This window comes from Mesoplodon bidens (genome assembly GCF_964165515.1).
Source record: "Mesoplodon bidens genome assembly, chromosome: 8".
Classification (NCBI taxonomy): Eukaryota; Metazoa; Chordata; class Mammalia; order Artiodactyla; family Ziphiidae; genus Mesoplodon; species Mesoplodon bidens.
In genome coordinates, this window is record NC_138165.1 from 81,913,729 (window position 1) to 81,936,064 (window position 22,336).

Sequence of the window (22,336 nt, forward strand, 5' to 3'; positions counted from 1 at the left end):
GGAGAAATGGCTTATTCTAGGCTGAAGAAGGAAATATACAAGATGGGCCTGGAACATCTTTTAATGCCAGAAGGTAAAGAAGTACTCAAAAAACACAGTGATGGTGCAATGTCCAAGAGCCAATTAAAAGAGTTCTCAGGGCTTCCCTGGTGGCGCAGCGGTTGAGAGTCCGCCTGCTGATACAGGGACACGGGTTCGTGCCCCGGTCCAGGAAGATCCCACATGCCGCGGAGCGGCTGGGCCGGTGAGCCATGGCCGCTGAGCCTGTGCGTCCCGAGCCTGTGCTCCGCAATGGGAGAGGCCACAACAGTGAGAGGCCCGCGTACCGCAAAAAAAAAAAAAAAAAAAAAGAGTTCTCAATGGCCAAAGCTGTAAGAAATTTAGAGCCACAAAATAAATAAAGTAGTAATGGATTATAACCAGTAGGAGAAGAGACAATGCTCCCCAGAGAATTCCAAATAGTTTACACACATATCTGCTCCCAAGGAGATGAAACACAAGTCCCATTTTTTAAGTGTGGGCTGTGCATAGTGACTTCCCTACAAAGAGCAGTATGTATGGAAAGGGGGTGGAGGGAAAGTAGCTTTACAGGGGAGAAACCTGACAAATACTCTCTCAGCCAGGTCATCAGGGTTAAAATCAACAGTGATGAGTCATGTTGATAGAATGTACCCTTGCTGTGATGTGATGAGAAGGGCATTTTACCTGCATGGATTACCTCCCCCAACCTATCACCCCAGTGTTATCAGGAGAAAAACATCAGACAGTCCCACCTGAGGGACATTCTATGAAATACCTGACCACTCATTCCTCGAAACTGTCAAGGTATCAAAAACAAAGAAATTCTGGGAATTCCCTGGCAGTCCAGTGGTTAGGACTCAGTGCTCTCACTGTCAGGGGCCCGGGTTCAATCCCTGGTTGGGGAACTAAGATCCTGCAAGCTGCACGGTGCGGCCAAAAAAAAAAATTTCTGAAAGTCTGTCACAACCAAGAGGAGCCTAAGGAGACATAATGAGTAACTGTAATGGGACATCCTGGATCCTGGAACATTAGGTAAAAGCTAAGAAAATCTGAATAAAATGTGGGCCTTATTTAATAACATTGTATTAGTACTGGTTCATTAATCATGACAAATACACCACACTGATAAGATGTTAATAATAGGGGAAACTAAGTATTAGGGAATATGGGGACTCTGTATTATCTTCAAAACTTTTCTAAAAATCTAAATCTATTTATTATTTTTTTTTCGGTACGCGGGCCTCTTACTGTTGTGGCCTTTCCTGTTGCGGAGCACAGGCTCTGGAGGCGCAGGCTCAGCGGCCACGGCTCACGGGCCCAGCCGCTCTGCGGCATGTGGGATCTTCCCGGACCGGGGCACGAACCTGTGTCCCCTGCATCGGCAGGCAGACTCTCAACCACTGCACCGCCAGGGAAGCCCTAAATCTATTTAGAAATGTATCCTAAAGTAACAAGCTTATTTAAAAAATCTTTAATAAGAAGTGAAATCTAAACTTCCATAGTGTAAAATTCTCTAGACTCCATTATACCGATACTGCTTTGCTAATACCAGCCTTCTCTGGTGTCACCCAGCCACTGGCCAGAAAGAACCCACCCAGATCACAGGCCCCAAAGTGCCAGGCTCTGAGCCTGAGCCAAATGAACTAAAAAGCCTTACTCAGCATCTGTATAATGTTTTCAATGTCCCTTGACTCATGCTTGCTGAATCTCTATAAACTAAAACTAAAATGGAGAATGGCTCCTGTCCTGAAATGTCGACTGCTTTCACCCTACTCGCTCCAGTCAGACCCTTCAGAAGTAGACAGCAGCGTGAATCAGACTCAATAGGTCATGATGATCAGTTAATTTCCCCCATCGCTAGCTCCCTCCTCCTTCCCTGCTGGGAGCTTCCAGCATGCTGTGTAGACAGGGCCAGGCTACTCACCATAAAGCTGATTAACCAATTCAACCAAGTGTTTTGCTTGTGCACATTTACCTCCCACTGTTTACTCGTTGGCCATTTTAGTGCTTGTAAACACACGTATGTCAAAGGCAGCAACAGCATGCAGGTCTGAGCCTTTGCTATGGTACCAAACATTAAGGAACAAAAATATATGTACTTGTATATGCATCAAAAAAGTCTCGCACGAAATCACATGACATTGTTGATAGTGGCTACCATCTACTTCTAGGAGAAAAATGGGGGAGGGGATTGGGGAGAGAAGTTTTGGTGTATTCTTAATATTTGATTTGTATTTCTATCCGTGAGGATCATTTTGACACAATTCTACACTGTCTGAATATTTTTTACAATGAACATATAGTACTTTTGTAATTTAAAATACTTTTAATGGGGGGTACATACTGTAGCTGAAATTATGGATGCTGGCTCTTAAAAAAATGTCTCTACTATACCATGTAGATGGAATTTGAGGACTTTATTGGGGTATCTTGTATCATCATGCCCAGGGGCAAAGATCAGTGGAAAACTACAGATAATATCTCTCAGGGCTCAGAACCATACCAAAAGAAACTAGGCAAGATAAAGTTTTGACTAAAGGTATAAAGATGATGGAGTGGATAAGAGAGAAGGGGGCGGGGGGAGGGTCGTTAATTACACCAGTAGCATCAAGAGCTATAGTCCCCCTTCTATGTCCTTGTTGCTAGTGTCCAATGACTTAATTATTCCAGTCACTTTTCCCTTTGTTCTTTCCTCTTTTGAATAGGAGGTTTCATTGTTCTTTTTGTGTTTATTCTTCCTTTCCTCCATACTACTGTGTATCCACTGTGTTGGTATAATTATTTGATTCACTCACCGGTTGAAGAAAAAAGTGCGAAGGAATGACAGCAAAAGTACAGGAGCTATGCACATCTCAGGGAGATCATGGCTTTTGAAGGCAGTGGCAGGTTGGTATATTCTGTATGTATGATACTCTTGGTATGAACTTGGGTTACTTCTTTTTGGAAAGAGTTTATGACCATCTGGAGAGGCATCTTAGAACTGTGTGTGGCAACAAAACTGTGTGTGCTCTAGGCAATCAAGGGGTGAAATAGTGGAAAATTTGAATATTTCTTTTAAAATGTGTATGAAATTCTAGAAAAGTCATGTATCGAAAGTCAAAAGGATGTATATCTCCTTTAAGGGAACTCCAATTTATAGGGGTGGGACTCCTCAGCTGTCATGGTTCCACTCCTTCTTATTGTCCTACTACATTGGGCAGGCCTTCCAGTGCAGTCTTAAATAGAAGTGATGGTAGCAGACAACCTTTCCTTATTAACAATAAAAGGGACATTTTGTTTTTCATCACTAAGAAGGATATTTGCTCCTTTTTTTGGTAGATGCACTTTGTCAGCTTGAGCAAGTTCTACTCATTTCCAACTTGCTGAGAGATTTTATCATGAAGTGGTATTTAATTTTGTCAAAATATTTTTTTCTGCTTCTATTGAGAAGTTCATATGAGTTTACCCTCCCTCTCTTGTATTCTGTTAATGGTGAATTGCATTAATACACTTTCAAATGTTAAACCAACCTTGCATCTCGAGATAATCCCGATTTGGTCATGACATATTATACTTTGTATGTATTACTTTTGCCCTATATCAAGAATAAGTCAAGCATGCATGTTGTAACCCTTAGAGAAACCACACACAAAAAAGAAATACAACAAAGAGACTTAGAGAACAAGACAATAGAGGACATGCAATTGATTTTTGGAGCTATTTCTCTCCATATCTTTCTCTTCTCTAGTACTGTGTTGTAAATCCCAGCTGCCTTAGCCTGTTCAAACTCCAAGCTCTGTCTTTTTAACGTTGCACGACCATTGCATTCTGCTTGGATTTCACTTTTGTGGGCCATGGTCCAGAAAGTGCCTTCAAAGAAGGCTAACGTGATTCTCAGCCTTCTATCACCTTGTACATTCGCCTTCTACCATGGATAACAGTCTTGTGCTATTTTGCAATGTCTGAAGATAGGAGGGCAAGTCTGATACTAGTAACTACAATATTGCCAAAAATGAAAATCACAAGATAGTTATTTTTAAAGACATAGCCATTCTACAAGTGTTATTACACAAGAAGGTATTCTTAACACATAAACAGGTAATGTTGCTGTTTCAGGAAGAACTATATAACATCAATAATTCAGACTCTTTAGTTACAAAGGTAATAAAAAAAAGCATAAAAATTAACTACCTTTGCCCAGATATTTGAGGCTTAGCTATAAAAGTAGTGTAGGTGAAATGATGGCTTGATAAGAAAAATTCAACTCAAGATGGGGTAGGTATCCTTTAAAAATCAGTGAAAAGAAAAATCCAATTGAGAGAGGGACGATGAGTAAGCCAATTAAAAACATATGCTAATCATAGAGAAACAGTGACAAAGTGGGGTTTTTCTAAAGGTAAAAGTAAAACGCAAACTGACTGCTTTGAAGCAAGTCACTGAGGAGAAGAAATGATGATCATTAGTCGGAGAACGTTTAGGTCCAGGAAGAGGGTAGAGCCTCAGACCCCTTGGGAAATTTTCTGGTTTAAGGATCCTATGATTAAAAACAAAAACTTAAAAAAACTTTACATTAATAGACCTCACTTATAAACCATCAACTAAAGGATCACCTTATAGACATCCTGTTTCTAGTTTTTCAATGAAGGAAATGGAAAAGTACTTCCCTCATTTTGAGGTGAATTTATATATTGGGACATGCACAAATCCAAATCCAAGAATATCAATGCAGATTGGACTGGAGATACCTATTGTAAGATATTAGACAAATCACATCATTATTATAAATCCCCCTTTACTTATTTTCATATTTCCTATATCATTAATTCTCTACTTTCCTGTATTTGAAGAAAAAGAAGAAAGTAACTTTCTCCAAGATTTTCTATGCCCTTAATTCGTACATTTTCTTCTAAAAAACAAGCACACCTGTGAGCAGAAGGATATGGGACACATACTCTATCCTTAAAAGAGCACAGAGTTGGGCTTCCCTGGTGGCGCAGTGGTTGAGAGTCCGCCTGCCGATGCAGGGGACATGGGTTCGTGCCCGGGTCCGGGAGGATCCCACATGCCACGGAGCGGCTGGGCCCATGAGCCATGGCCGCTGAGCCTGCGCATCCGGAGCCTGTGCCCCACAAAGGGAGAGGCCACAAAAGTGAGAGGCCCGCATACTGCAAAAAAAAAAAGAGCGCAGAGTTTAACTCAAGGTTGTTTTACTTTTGTGCATTAATTTATTCTTGCAACTTTTTTTTTTTCAGCTAGGTCAGAAATGACAAATAGATTTTGTATTTAATGCCATCTTCTATGGACTATTAGTAGCTGTTTGGAGCTCTGTATTGAGAAGGAAGATGCTTTTCTGGCTCAGCCAGATTGATTTTCAGTTGAATCCAGGCCCTGGACAAAGAAGGAGGAAGCAGCACAAAGGTGCGTTGCCATCTCTACAAGTCCCCATACTTGGCTCCAGGGATATTGTGGTGTGTAAGACAAGATCCTGTTTCTAGAACTAGTAGGAAGTCATTCCAGCCATAATGATAACTGTAATAATAATGGTGGATTAATCAGGGCTCCTGGAGGCTTCATGCAGGAGACTGGATAATTATAAAGCTGTTACAAAGGCTGGAAGAAAGACCGGGAAAAGCCATCACTGATCTCAGCTCTGCAAGAAGCTTTCAGAGAGTGAGGGAATTGCAGGAACTTCTGAAAAATGTTGGTGCTGGTCACAGCTGCCTACAGCACTGAAGCATGTGAAACTGAGCACCAGGGAATGGAGCCAGGACTTGAACTCAGGTCTGACTATCCCTTCCTAATCTTTCTGTGACACAGCCTTATTCCTCCTTAAACTTTTGCTGTCATTGTTTGACACCTATGTCTTTACCGATTTTTTGCTAGTTGTTTCCTCTTTTTTTTTTTTTTTGCCGTACGCGGGCCTCTCACTGTTGTGGCCTCTGCCTTTTCGGAACACAAGTGCCGGACGTGCAGGCTCAGCGGCCATGGCTCACGGGCCCAGCCGCTCCGCAGCATGGGATCTTCCCAGACCGGGGAACGAACCCGCGTCCCCTGCATCCGCAGGCAGACCCTCAACCACCGTGCCACCAGGTAAGCCCCCTCTTATTTTTTAGTCCTAAGCATGCTTTTTGCAAAAGGAAGAAGGCCGTCACTACTATTAAAAACATTATGGGCCCTTGAAACTCTTACCTCTGGGGCTTCCACTCTACACCATTGCAGGGGTTCAGAACAAGCCTCCCAAAGGTGTCACTTTGGCATGAGGATTATTTTGAGCTAAAGGCAACTAAGAACCTGCAGTTTCAAGAGAAACTACAGCCCCTCCCTTAACTACCCAGAAGAATTTAAAGTGGGGATTGCTTCCAAAAAAGATTTATTACCAGATATAAATTTTATCTAAGTGGCTCCATCTATATGGCCAGCAAACATCTAATTACCAAACATCTGCTCTTCTCCTTATTGTCCTGTGAAGGACCCTCCTGTCCTTGGAAGCTCCAGGCCCCTATCTCGTTCCTTAGCTCAAGATGGCATATATACCTAATTTTACCTGTCTCTGAACCTCTCATGTATGCGGGGCTCCCGTACATACAAAATTAAATGTGATTTTCTCCTGTTAATCTGTCTGTGAATTTAATTCTTAGACCAGCCAGAAGAACCAAGAAGGGTAGAGGAAAGTTCTCTTCCTCCCCAACATCATCTCAAAGATATTAACATGCACCTACTTTGGGGGTAAAAAATGTAATTTTGCTTATGAAATAATTTGGCTAGAGATAACCAATTTAATTTGAGATTGGCTAGGATTTCTTGGCAATCACTTCGCAAGAATCTTGCAAAGTGTGAAAAATTAAACTTTTAAATTGTTTTAGCTGTAATGAAATATTTAGGAGTTGTAAACATGACAATTAGTAAAGTTGACCCAATGTCACAGTTTGTAGATGTTTATTACAACATTTATTAAATTCAATTTTGCAGTTTTCTTTTTGGAACTTAATACATGTTTTTTTCCAGCTCTCAAATGCTATCTCTCTAGTGCTGAATGGCCAATGGCCCAGTGTCCCGTATATTCTGATCTGATCACCTGCTGCCTCTCTCTTGATACCACCAACCTCTTGGAACAGGTGTGCACCTTCATACTCACTGAGCACAATGAATAGAATGGGATTATCCCCAAACTCTCCCAGCCTGGTACACACTCTTCAAGGTGAACCTTTTCATCAGGTCTTTCTTAAATCTTCTCACACCATCCACCTATCTGTAGAGTTGACCTGTCCCTCTGCTCTCATGGAAACTAATGTTTGAATGAGAACACTTGTTTCTATGTCAGCTTTGCTTCTCAAGACAGGGATAATTTGAATTTTGTAAGAGTTTATTTCAGCACAGAGGCACATGCCTGTGAAATCCACTATTAAAACACTGTGTATTAATGTAAATTCATTAAGTAGCTGTTAATCACCCCCTACGTGCAAGACACCATGCAGGTATCAACAAAGTGTTTAATACCACCCTTCTCTTCTAGTTATCTCCAATTTTTCTTTAAGAGCTTTGACCTATAAGATAAAAATAGGTCATTTTAATTAATTTAGTCACTAGACTCAAAATTATGTATTCAATGTTGTCAGTGTAAACATTTCTAGTTTATTTTCATGTGGTTTCTTTTTTTAATTCAATATCCAAAAAATTAGTGGACAAAAGAATATGGCATACCAATAACATGTGTAATAGGTTCTTGAATATTAAAACATGGTCATAGTTTTATTTGATCCAGACAAATAATGTGACAAAAGCAGAGCTAGTAGTATCATCCTCACTTTACAGATAAAGAAACAGAGGCTTCAGGAGGCTAATAAGATGTAGGGTCAGATCTTAGGTCAATATCCAATCCTAGTTTCACCCTCTTACCCTCGCACTAAACAATTTGCCCTGGGTTCCAGAATGTTCAATTAAAGGCAGAATGGTTATAAATTAGCAAGTTGGATAATTCAGCAGTGCATGTAAATGAGAGTTATAAGATAAATGACATTTAGTGACGTTAATTAACTGATTAAATTAAACCTGATATTTCAATCAGAATTTGTTTGTGTAAAATGCTAGATAAAATGAAATGTATTTTAACCTAGTTACTTTTAAAATTCCAGTTACCATAACAACTTCTTGTGATTTCAAATAAAGGTGGTCTTTTCTTTATATTATTTTTAGAACTTTGGTTACCATAACAACCAGATGCTGTGTATTTGATCAGTGAAATTATTCCCAAAGAGTTAAAATATGGTGTGCTCTTGGAAACAACCAAAATATGATAAGTGATGTGTCAGGAATTAATGCCCAAATGGCAACGCAAACTCAATTTTTCAAGGTGCTCACATGTGAAATAAACGACCAATGAATCTTCCTTTGTACGTTGGGCTTATGATGTTTCTCAGTTACAGATATCAGAAAGAGATTATTTATCAGTTGGAGGAAAGTGGAGATGTCAGGTTCTGGGGTAATATGAATGGTCAGAGCTACAAAGAGAAATGATGTAAATGATAAATTCATTTTTACTGCGTTTGGGGGTTTTGCAGGAAATAATATTACCAGCACTTTGGCCAAGCTGGGGGTGGGGAGAGGAGTTTGACTTTCCACAACAGATTATGTCTGAAAAGAGCTCTGTCTTTCTGTGTTCATCTCCTGCCCTTCCCCTCTTCGCCATGTTGCAGAATTTTAAAGGGGTCTGCTCCTATCTCAAGAAACTGGTTTCCTGATATCAATGAGAAGAGCCACCACATACTAATAGGCTTTGCAATTAGAAATTGGGAGGGAGAGAGTTCAGAAACAGGAGGATGGCAGACCCAGAAGTCAAGAGGCAGCCGGGGAAGGGTTACGCTACAGGACGAGGCTGACCCATTGAAGGAGGGCAGAAGAGAATGAGGGGCAGGGAAGGAAAAACAGCCTCCTCTGTAGCCAGATGCCCCTGGTAAGACATAATAGGCGTAAGTTAAAAATGCCGATGGCTCTCCACCTCCAATCAAGTGGAAATATTCCTGACATCATGGGCCCAAATGAGGGCCATGGAACGTCTGGAAAATCCCCTTGCTCTGGGAATCAAAGTCCTCACCTGCTTGAGGTAAACCGGCCCTTCTCAGCAGATGTCTTGCTATATTTGATGGGCACCCATCCGCAGTGGAGGTGGTTAAGGACAAAAGGCGCATCTGGTTGCTCTGGAGGAATAGCCAAGTTGCCCATTAAGTGACAGGTAAAGAGGGTGTCGCCCTGGTACTCGCCCTCTGCCCATAAAATGCGGAGGAGAGAGCTGCCTTTGTGCCCCAGCAGGTGCAGGAGTCACAGACTGATGTAGGAGTGTCAACCGTGGATGCCAGGTTTAATTATAGTCCTCTTACTTAATGAGGTTTCAGGAGGAGGAGGAGATGGGGGGATTGGTGTGTGTTCATGTGGATGGAGGTTCTTTAATTAAAAAACAATAAAACTGCCAGCTGTCGCTGGTTAACAGTCTGGAACCCTCCTGTCCTCCACCCAGATGAAAGCTCCATGCAGAGAGCTGAGGCCCCTCTACCTGCCGTGTGCTGAGGCTCTGTCAGCAGCCCGCCTCAGAGCGCCCGCACTTCCTTCTCAGGCTCTTTTTGCTCTCCAGAAACATGGCTCTCAGGGAGACTCACAAAGCCAAGCTACAGAAAAACAAACACAACCTAACCACAGTTCTTCCTAGGTGTACCTGCTGGGAAACAAAAAACATGCCTTTGGAAATGGACTTGGGAGAACTGAGCAGAAACGAGTACTCTCCACTTTCTACCCCCTCTGTGCATCCTGACTATGGAGATCACTGGTGGGGGAAGGCAGCGGCAGGGGGGAGGGGGAGGGATCTTCTACTAGTTTCTTCTGAGAGGAGTATGGGTACCTGGTCTCCTACTGGTGTGGCTCCCAGTCCTGATGGCCCAAGGCTTGCCTGCTTTTAACCACCCCCTGGGGAACTTGTTTAAAACCTCTCTAGCCATTTATCCACCTATCTATCTATCTATACATCTAATATATACATATAGATATAGATGTAGCTTCAAGCTCCTGCCTGGAGATTCTAAATACATTTGTCTCAATCTGTACTTTTAATAAGTGCCTTAGTTGATTTTCGTGGCCTGGAAAATTTGAGAAATCCTCTCGCTCATTGCCTGTTCACATGAATGACCAGAGCAGGGGCAGGGGAGGAGGGGATGAAACAGAAGCGTCCTCCAATGGGGCAGGTGTAGCCTTTGTTGTATTTCACAGTTACCAACAAAGGACCAATGCCCGTGTATGTTTTTCACTTTCAGTGAATCCCCCATTGCCTGACGCCTCTAACTCAGCTAGAGAGAAAGCAATAGAACATAACTGCACTGTGTGCTTCTAGGGGGTAACAGCTATGTACTGATTAGGTGTGGTATCTGACAACGTTCCTATTTCCACCAGAAACTGAAGGATTCCTGTGGCAAAATATTGACTCACTAGCGTGGCACTTAAACAAGGAGGCCCCTCTTGTTAATGAATCCGGCTCACAGCAGACATCTGGGTTTCACTCCTTAGTAGGGGATAACCATGCCTATTTGCCTGAGATTGCCTGGATTTTAGTGCTGCAAATCCCATTCTGGGCAACCCCTTAATCTCAGACAGTCCAGGGCATTGGTCACTCTACCTCTAGTAAACTAGGAACTGGCTCATATTATTAGTGTCTGTCTTGGAATTATTTAGCCTTGCTTTTTGGCCAGCCCAGGGGCACCATGAACCTCACAGACGCGTCATCCATCTTGGGATCCTCAGCCTCCCGTGTGCATTCTCTGGACCCCACTTAGCATCCTGTTCTTGATGTTCTCTTCTTTAGCACCTATCATTTGGCAAAAAAAGCCAGTTTATTCTCTTCCCAGCTTCCAAGCAACTCATCTCCGGCCTAGTAGTCTCAGATGTCTGAAAGTCCTATATTCTCTGAATCAAAATTCTCCTGTGACTTTTGCATTATCTTTTAAGTCCACCAAGTAGGCCTGGGATTAAATCATCTTTGTAATTACATTTTATTTGCATTTCTAATGTATAGTTTGCCTGACAATTGCTTATGCCTCTGTCAGGTTGGCTCTGATCTAATCCATATTTATCTGGGAGTAGGGAAACTATAATAGGAAAATCCTGTAGGTTCCTGGTCAGAAAAGCTGACTCCAAATGTTGACCTTGATATTTACATGCTCAGCAACCTTAGACCAACCAGTACTGCTATGTGAAAAATGGAGATGGTCTTATGGGTTGAATTGCATTCCTCCAAATTCATATGTTGAAGACCTAACCCCCAATACCTCGGAATATGATCTTCTATGGAAATAGGGTCATTGCAGATATAATTAAGATGAGTTCATACTGAAGTAAGGTAGGCCCTTAATCCAATGTGACTGGTGTCAGTATAAAAGGGAAATTCAGAGACAGAACACACAAGAATGCCATGTGAAGACTCGGGTTTATGCAATCACAAGCTAAAAAATTACCAGAAGATAGTACCAGAGAATAATAAGTGAGGGGCCTGGAACAGATTCTTCTCTAGAGCCTTCAGAGGGAGCATGGCCCCGCCAACACCTTGATCTTGGACTTCTAGCCTCCAGAACTATGAGACAGCAAACTTCCATTGTTTAAGCTGCTTGGTGTGTGGTCCTTTGTTACTGCAGCCCTAGCAAACTAATATAGATGGTAACATCTACTTCAGAGGATTTTTCCGAGGATTAAATACATTTGATTATTTGTGTGAAAGTACTTGGTACACAGGAGCCATTAATGAATAATAGGAAAAATAATACAGAGTGGTGGGTTACCAGAAAATTACACACTTTTCAGTGTCAAGGTTCAAACTCCATTTCCTGCTCTAACTTAGATGACAACTGCAAATCAGTTCAACCTCTAATTTCCTTGATCCTTATTTCTTCGTCTGTAAAATGGATATAATGGCACAAATTTCATAGGGTAGTTTTGATGTTTAAAAAGAGAACATATGAAAGTTCATTAACCAGCTTTATAACCAAGGGCCACATGGCTTTTACCCTTGTGACGCAGAAGGCACAAAAGTTTAGGCCTCTTCTCTCAGCAACTGTCCCCACCTGTGCTCCCTTAGCACTTAGCCTGAGACCAAGAGCTGTGGCAACCGACAGATAAATGAGCCTGAGATCCTGCCAACCCTTTGTGTGTTTCAGGAAGATGGAACCGTAAGGACTACCCTTTCCTTTCTCCCTCCCTGCCACCCTCCCATTTGAGGACAAGTTACTTGCTTCTTTTCCTGAGGATCAGAAGAGCTATGACTCTGATAGTTAATGGTTTAAACCCCTGTTCTTTTCTTTTTTGGAAGAAACAATTTGATAGCTATAATTATTCCTGCAGACCCAATTATTCTCACAGAAATTAAATATGTCTGTAATAGTACTTCAGTAGATCAATGTGTTTGTTACACTATCAAAAACCACTTCTTTTTTCTTGCTATGTTGAAGAAATGAACAATTGAGTGCCAGATTGCAGAACTGAGGTTTTGTTTAATATTTACTGCTAGCAGGCACATTTGCTCTTGGGAAAAAAAAAAGCACAGAGCGGAGCCATTTGTATACAATAGAACCCATGATTGCAATTCATGTACAACCCCTCCCCCACGATTAATCATATAATATTGCTAATGAAATATTAGCTCCAAAATGAATACCTAAGGCCTTAAAATATGAATGCCCTTTGACCCAGTACATCTACTTATAGAAATTTTTCCTAAGTAAGGAAAGAAATATTCAGATGTTCAACTTTGCAAAGATTTGTATATCAAGGGTATGGGCATACCTCAGAGATACTGAGGGCTCTGATCTAGACCCCTGCAATAAAGGGAGTCACACAAATTTTTTGGTTTCCCAATGCATATAAAATTTATGTTTACACTGTACTGTAGTCTATTAAGTATGCAGTGGTAGTATGTCTTAAAAAACATTGTTTTTTAATACACCTTATTTGTTATACCTTAACTGGTAACTTAAGGTATATACTTTAAGTGATAAGTACTTTATTGCTAACAAATGCTAACCATCATCTGAGCCTTCAGAGTGTTGTAAGCTTTTTGCAATAGTAACATCAAAGATCACTGATCACAGATCATCATAACAAATATAATGAAAAAGTTTGAAATCTTGTACAAATTATCAAACTAGGGCACAGAGGCAGGAAGTAAGCAAATGCCATTGGAAAAATGGCGCCAATAGACTAGCTCGACATGGCTGCCACAAACCTTCAATTTATAAAAAACACAATATCTACAAAGCGCAATAAAACAAGGTATGCCTGTGTTCAGAGATTAGTTGTGATATATTTTTAGAGAAATCCTAAATTTCAGTAATTGGGAATGGGTCCAATAAAGTGTGGCTTATTTTATTAACTACATATTATCTAACCATTAATAATGGAAAAATAGATTGCTATCTATTGACACGGGAAAACTCTTATATGAGCAAGTTACAAAACAGTATGTAAAATATTATTCAAGTTTTGGGCTCAATGTTTAGATGTATAGGGAGAGAGCATATATATAAGAAAAGAGAACAGAAGAAAAAGGTCATTCACTAAAATATTAATAGTTACTTCAGGGTAGAAATACTACTACCGAGTTTAATATTGCTCTTTATGGCTTTCTCTCTCTCTTTTTTTAGTAAGTATGCTTTATCTTTATAATCAGAAAGGATTATTGAAGCTTTATTAGCCTTAAGGGGAAACCTTAAGGGGAATTACTTTAAATCAAAGGAAGCAATAAGGTGTAGCATTTCCCAAACAATGTTTTGAAATATGTGGTAGGAATTCTTCAAAGCAAGGGTTCCTGTATGAAATAAGTTTAGAAAACACCTTTCTTGTTCCCTCTCTTTCTCTCTCTCAGATTCACAATGAAAATTAGTAGCAGCAGCAAATAATTATCTAAACTCGATTTGATCAAAAAACATCTTTTTTTCCTGTTTCACCTTTTAATCATATACAGTATAGTACCTTGAGAAACACAGCTTGGGTGGGAAATACTATTCAAAACAGGAATCTTTCCTGCCTTGGTCTACCAGTTTGGAGGGATAGAGGAGATGTTTGCTATTTCCATATGCAGCATACATTCTTCATATTCCCAATTCCCAACAGCAACCAGACTTACCTTTGTAAAACCAATCTTCCCCGCTCTCTAAGGGCTGTGTGAATGGGGGTCAGAGGGTATAAATCAGTCAACATGACATCATGCCTCTAACCACAGTGGATGAGGGATGAGTAGTAACCCCAGCCTAATCCATCCAGAGCATCGCATTTCTCCAACCACAGTAAGTGATACAGGTGAGTGCTATTGGATCAGAAATTAGGGCATTTGTTGAATAACAGTGCTAAGTATTGTGCTCACAGTCCCTGGACATGAAAAAGAAAACATAGAGCACCAGTTGCTAAGAGCAGCCATCTTGTGACCATGAGGAGGGAAGCCAGCCTTAGGAAAAAATGACCAAGAAGTAGAGCTGCAGTCTTGATAAAATTGTATCTGATGTCTGGTGTACCCATGGCCAATAAAAATACTTTCAGTTTGGATTTGTTTTTCTATTACTTCCAACTGAATGTCTTCTGATTCAGGAGACTCAAGAAGAACTTCAAAGAGATAACTAAGGAGGCTAATCCAATGCCTTATAAATACAGTTCATATAAACCCAGTTAACCAATGCCTCACTCACCTGTCCAATTCCACAAGCATCCTTTATATTATGCATATGTTATATTTTATATTAAGTATATATATTCACATTTCCTTAGCTTTAAATTGTTCTAGAATAGATATTTATATCTCATCTGGAGATTGGGTAGGCAGGGGATATCAAAGTTTCCTCACTGGTTCTCTTCCTCACATTCCTTATGGCTGGACAAACCCCACATCCCTAGGATGAAACCAGCCACAGTGGCAGTCCAGTGAGGACTGGTGACCATCCAGCTAGATGTTTTCCTGATACATCAATGAAAGTGCCAGTGAGTTATAGCATCAGATCCATAAGCAACTTGCTATCCATCAGTGTCTCTCCCATTTTTTCTTATTTCCTACTGCTTCCTGGGCTGTTATTGAATCCATACCATGGGATTTCTGGGAAGTGCTAACAATCTAATAGAAAATGGAAGCTTTGAAGGGACACACCACCCTCCTTGACTTAGGTTTCTCTCCAGAACTTCCATCTCATCAGTCAAGTGACATCTGCCACAAACGGTGTCATTAACTCATCAGGAAGAACTTGCCTGAGAATTTAATTGGAAACATCAGTGTTGGCATTCCACCTAAGTCCTCCTAAAAAGCACCCATGTTGTACCTGTAAACCATGTCCCAAGAGGCCTGACAGTGCATCTACTGATACAGTATAAAATTTCTAACTACACATGGATTTTGTGTACACATAAGTGTGGCTGGACATAAAAGATTGTTGAACCCCCATATTCTAGTAAAATCAGTCAAGAAACAGATATCAACCTGGATACAAGTCACTGTAGGGGTAGGGAGGAGATATACAAAGGATGACTCATATTCTTTATGGACTTGATATGAAGTTGGGGCTAAAAACTTTGTTACCATTTTTTTTTAAGATTTTTTTTGATGTGGACCATTTTTTTAAAAAAGTCTTTAGTGAATTTGTTACAATATTGCTTCTGTTTTATGTTTTGGTTTTTTGGCCATGAGGCATGTGGGATCTTAGCTCCCAGACCAAGGATCGAACCTGCACCCCGTGCATTAGAAGGTGAAGTCTTAACCACTGGACCGCCAGGGATGTCCCAGTTACCATTTTTTTAAATCAGAGTAAGGGCCTTCTGATAATAGGTGTGTGAGACAGGGGCCGAATGTCCTGGGCAGTTGCTATACTCTCAAATGCAGGTGTACACCACTAGTTCCCACCACCAGATAAACTTAAGCTGCGGGTCTCCCTGCTCTATGAACTTGAAATGCAGACAGAGTTTGAACATGATTTATTTACAATCAGTGGTCACCCCAGATCAGGGTTTTTCAACCTGGGCAGTACTGATATTTCGGACAAGATAATTCTCTGTTGTGAAGGAGCTGTCCTGTACCTTGTAGGGTAGTTAGCAGGATCCCTGGCTTCTATCCCCCAGATACCAACAGCTTCCCTCTTCTGGGGGCAACCAAAAAATGTCTTCAGACATTGCCTAACGTCCCCTGGAGGCAAAATAACCCCTGATTGAGAATCACTGTACTAGATTATTCTTATTGTGGTTGCTTTGTCCACTCTCCATTCAGTTAACTGGGATCTAATTCCCCCCAGAATTCCTTCCCTTGTATGTTTCCACATTGGCAGTAACTACATGAGATATTTTGCATGAGACGTGGAAAGTAGTGTGAAGCTTCAGCTGTTTGGTTATGCTCTGAAGTTCAGCACAGAGTGCCAGGCATTGCGGCAGCCCATGCACATTGTCGCTGATCTGCTGGCTCATCTTGTTGGCATGGGGGACACCTAGATCCTCAGCTCCCCCAGTGCCTGCCAGATAACCTCCTTTAGCTGAGTCCTGAGTTGAAGTGCACCAGCTTCCCTTCCCAACTGCTGGTCTAGCTGAATTATAGTGACTTCAGGCTCAACACTAGACATGGAGGAAGCATCCTGCACAAACCACTTCACCTGCTCCCGCAATTGAATAAGATCAAATCCCCACCGTAAATTGTATTCTGTGCCATGCATACATAGCATTGCTGCTTCTCTGATGGAACCCTGTCAGATACACTCACAAGTGGGGGTTCAGGTTGTAGTGACATTTTGGAAAAGAACTGGGAGACTTCCCAACATTCTTTTCACCCCAGATAATTCATCTAAGCCACACAGGGTGGTCCTATCCCTCTTGCCAGGTATTTGTTCAGAGATGAACAGAACTAAATCAGTTTAAGCCAATGAGATGCAAGGAGAGGATTGCTTGGGGTTTCTAGAAATAAAAAGTCCATCTATCTCATCCAAGTAGAAACAAACACAAAAGTATGCATGCTTTATCATTTGCTGCTGGCAGCTGTCATGTGACCATGCTGCGGACCAGCTTTAGGATAAAGCTGAGACCACTGACAGCAAAGAGAACAACCAAAAAGAACCTAGATCTGACAAATTCTGAGCTGTGGAATCAATAAACCCTGAAGATTTCCCTACTTCTGAACATCCCTTTGCACAAGATAATAAATTTCTCTATTGTTTAACCCAGTCTGGTTAGAATGGTCACATTCTTAAAGTAGTTTTGGAGTCTGGTTTAGACCCTGGATATGAATAAATTCTCACTTCTTCAAGATTTGATCTGGTCCCCCTGGGGTGATGACTCCATTATTTTTTCAATACTCTGCTGTTCCTATTCATCTCAGATCTAGAAGTCTTGACGGCCTTCCTTTGCTGCTTCTACCAATTTCAGCGGAGACCTCGCTGCCTACTTTTCCCAATCTCAAACTTCACCTGACGCTTGATTCAAAAGCAAAAGATGAGCAGAATTTGGCAAAAACGTTCTCCAGGAAATTTGAGCATGTAAGTTCTTGCATCCATCAGAACCAGGATTTACCTGAAAGGTTTGGGCTTTCTCCAACTATGATCCACACCTAGCAGTCCTGGGCCACCTACACCCAGCAGGAAACAAGCAATTATAAAGGCAGTAAGTTAAAACCCGAACTAGAGTCTCAGTGCATTCTGTTATCCGGGGCCACCCTTGTTCACTGCAAGCTTTTGGATCATTCTTCTCCACTCTTTGGAGGCTCAGTCCCTGGGGACAGTGGTGCTGAAATGAACAGTCCTGAGGGGGCTGCTGCCAGCAAAACGTGCCTCTGTCTCCAGGTGGTTATGGGGGTGAGAAGGGTCCTGGCTGGATTTCCTCTCCACTCACTCCCTCTGCCTGGTACCTCTGCACCAGGACACAACTGGCAGAGCCCTGAGTGAAGCCCTGGACAGAAACATTGGAATTAGACAAACTGAGGTTCAAAGCTTTGCTGCTTTTACTGGAAAATGGGCATGTCAAGCAACCTCTTAAATTGTCTCATTAATAAAAGGAGAATAGGAAAATCTGTCATCACGCATTGCATGGCGCATGGTGGAAGCCCCATAAACACTGCTGTCTTCGTGTGATCCTCCTCCACCTCTTCACTGGTTTAGCTGACCTCTCTCACTCCTGCTTCCTCCTCCTGGCTAGCTGTCAGATCCTTCAGCTGAGCTGGATGGCTGGTCCTACCCGCAGCTGTGCACACTCTGGCAGCTGAAGGGACTCATATTAGGAAAAGCCTGCTGTCCGGGTTCAAGGTGAGCCACAAATGCTTTCTGGCGTTTGGGAGGTACAGGGAGGTACAGAGCTCCCAGGGCCAGACGCAAGAAATGGAGTTGTCAGGAAAACCAGCCGTGTGCACCAGTGCCGCCTTCACCGTATACTCAGGTCATGCATGCCTCGGGCACCTAAGCCTAAGGTTTCAACCCTGGTCACACTGATGATTGTCAAGTCGGCTTCTAGACTAATGGCTTGAAAGAGGCATAATATGCACATGGCTGTGATCCAGCAACCTTGAGCTTAATCCTGCTCTACTGTTGATTAACTGGGTGACTTCAGAGAATCCATTTCAGCTCAGTGTCCTCCGGAACCTAATTGGTGGATTATCTCACACCATCTCAGATCCTGTATCATCTGGGGGCGGTGCGGTTGGGTGGGGGGATAGGGTGCATTATGAAAAGTGCCCTCCTCTGGCTTATTTTAAATATTCGGTGTCTTTTTGACTGGATAATCCCATGAAAGTCTTGGTTTCCTCAAGCATCAGTGTCTGAGCTCACCCACACCACTGAGGTGTCGCCCATATTTGGTTCAATGAATATCATTAGCAGCTTTGAAACTGGCCCTGCATTTCAAAAAAGACTGTTTCTTATTAAGAAACATATATATTTATATACACATATAATCATTCAAAAATGTGCTATAAGAAAGCAGCTGCCTTAAGAATATTTCTGTGGAGGAACCAATTGTTTGGGAATGGGAATGCATTCTGCCACTTGTGAAAAGAAGCAAAAAAAAAAAAAAAAAGAGGGAACAAGAGAAAGAGAGAGATGAGAGGCACAAATATATTGACAGATGAGAAGAATAAATGTTTTTGTGGCGTGCGTCTTGCGGAGGTGTCGCAAATACCAAATTATGACCTAACTGTTGGAGTAATGGCTGCAGCTGTTGCCTTTGTAAAGTGATCCACAATACCCCAGTCTAATAAGTGCAGCGTGTGTCCAAGGCACTTTGCACAATGAGGACAGCCTAATCCCACACCACATGAGCTCTACGCCAAACGTGGCCACATCACAGCAGCAGGATCAAGCCGGGAATAATCACATCCTTAGGAGACAATCCCCTGTGTAACACATTGAAATCCCTTTTAAACAAAGCAAGCATGTGAATCCGCTGGTGAACAGGAAACTTCCACGATGAATTGCCAAGGAAGGGCGCCGGGTAAAAATTCCATATGTTGCCCCCATCTCCATAGGGTAAAAACTACTAGAAAGAAAAAGTTGACTTTGGTGAACGTGGGAGGATGCTGCTGGGTTGCAGTTATTCATTGATTTGTTCATTTGTTCAACACAAATTTCTTGAGCGCGTGTGCCAGGCACCAAGCTGTGAACTGGAAATACGGAGAGGGAGGTAAACACTGAACAAGTAATGAAACAAATCATTAATTCATGGCAATTGTGGTAACTGCTTTAAGGAAAAAGGACTGCATAGTAGAAGTGTGAATTACAGACTATATTTTCTCTTTGAGAGCAGGCTGAAAAGTACAAGTTGCAATCACTCTAAGCCTACTTTGAATAACAAGAGACATAGCATTGGTATCCAGAGAACTAGAAGTTCCACTGAGAATTTTTTAAAATCTTCTTTTAATGTTTTATTTGAGAGCATGTTCCTGTCATTGAATATTCAGGATTTGGCAGTGAATGTGCCAAAACCATCCTCTCAGCTCAGCAAGCGAGAAACACTAATGGTGATTGTAGATACGGGGAAAATCCCCTTGGTAAGAATACACTTCTCTATAGCTGAGTTGGTTCATGTCGTGCCCAGGATCATGCATTCTAGAACCAGCCTGCCTGAGTTCAAGTCTGTCTCTACTGCTCACTAGCATAGACGTCAACTTATTTAAACTCTCTGGGCCATGGTTGCCTCATCTGTAAAATGGGAATACTCATTACTTCCTTCAAAGGATCATTGTGAGGATTGGGTAAATAAATACACTTAAAGCACTTCAAATAGCACTTGGGTTATACAAAATGCTATGATAGATTTGCTATTATTACTATTCCTTGAACATAAATCTAGGGCCCTACACTGCAGCTAAATTATTATGTCCTCTCTATTTTATTTCTTATTACCTGAGATACTCAGATTTAGGTTGTTCGTTGACCTCAACCCTCAATCTCTGCTTTCTCTAGATGTGGAAATCTCTTGACCCTTATATCACCTTTCATTATTTTCACCCTATCAATCAAAATATGCAGCCAGATATATAGTCTGTTTCCATCCATGACTAATCATTTTCCCATTTCTCAGGTTTTGCCAGGAATGATTTTGCTAAACATACTGTCTTCTGTATGGACCAAAAGTCACACAGCAGAGGTGCCAGGGTACCTCCATAACTGCCATTAAATTGTTTAAGAATTACTATTAAGTGGAAGACTACAGCACCTAATTCGTGAAACCTCACCCTATACCCTAGCCACGTGGCCACCTTCAAGGAATATAAACAACAAGGAGGAGCCATGGAGACATGGAGTGCCAACATACGTGCCCTTCATCCTTGAAGATCACGGCAAGACACATTAAGTCCAAAAATGAAAGAAAAAGTCTTAGTGAGTCCGATAATAAGTTATTTGACCTTTGACTTCCATTGTTCATGGAGGGGTAAGGACATCTTTGACATCTTGGAAGCCGACTGGCTTTCTCCGTAGATGATGGAGAAAATTGTGCTGAGTTTTGATCATTTGTGTACTCCCAAGTGCCTCCATGAACAAGCAGACTGTGAACAAGAACAACTCTAGGGCTTCCCTGGTGGCGCAGTGGTTGAGAGTCTGCCTGCCGATGCAGGGGACACGGGTTCGTGCCCTGGTCCTCGAAGATCCCACATGCCGCGGAGCGGCTGGGCCTGTGAGCCATGGCTGCTGAGCCTGCGCGTCTGGGGCCTGTGCTCCGCAACGGGAGAGGCCACAACAGTGAGAGGCCTGCGTACAGCAAAAAAAAAAAAAAAGAACAACTCTAAAGACATGTAAGCACTATGGTTAATTGAGTATGCAGTAAATATAATTTACTCCTGAAGAAAGAGTTTGCTGTTTATTCACTGGCGAAAACAAAAAACAAAGACAACCCAGCTTGATAACAGTCACAGAACACGAATATTGTGGGACAGGTTGAAGAAAAGTGCTATTTAAAATGCTTCTGAAAGTGTGAATAAAAGCAATCTGACTTTTCTTCCTTTTGTTCTTCCTTTTGTAAGTCTTCACCTCATTTCCTCATTTGTTTGTTCCTTTCTCTTCTCCTACTTCCTTTTAGCTTATCCTTCTGCAGTGCTGCAGGAGACTTTTCCCAAAGAAAGTTTTCTGAGGCATGTCAGCTAATTAATTATTTTTCAACATGATTTCTATATCTGACCTCTGATCTCCTGTCAGCCCTACAAAATATCTTGCTGCATTCCTTAGTCACCCGGAAAGATTCTGGGAAGAGGTGATTAATTGAAAAATGGAGAAAATGACATTGTCTTGAGACACACAGAGCACACCAAAATGATTCAGAGCCAAGTTCTTGAACCCAGTGCTGTTTCTCTTCCATGTACAGAAGCCCCATGGGAACCTGGTACATCTCCTGGTTCAGTAGGAAGCCGCATTTAGGTAAAGGCAGCAAGCAAAGACTGTTTCACCCCTACGTGCTGCATGTTAAAATCCACCTCTCTCTCATCACTTTTACTCCTGGGTTCCCAAAACAAAGGCCTGGTACTGCCTGACAAGCATCACTTATCTCTGACTGAGCGGGCTGGCGATGATTCTTGCCCAACGCTGGTGCTATAAATTAGCTACAACTGGTGTTTGAAGGTGAGGTCGTGCACCTGCTGCCCTCATTTGGTGATCAGAGACTCTTCCAAAATACACTGCTTTCCCTCTTGTCCTCCGTCCATCCTAGAAACACACATTCTTTTGATTTCTGATGGTCTCTCTGATGCAATGTGTTGTTGGATATTTTGCTATCCTGGTTTTCTATTTGATAAAATAATTGAAGTGACATAGATGCTATGAGGCATGGGGGAGGGTGGATAATTCCCTTTACAGGGGTGAAAAATACACCCCCC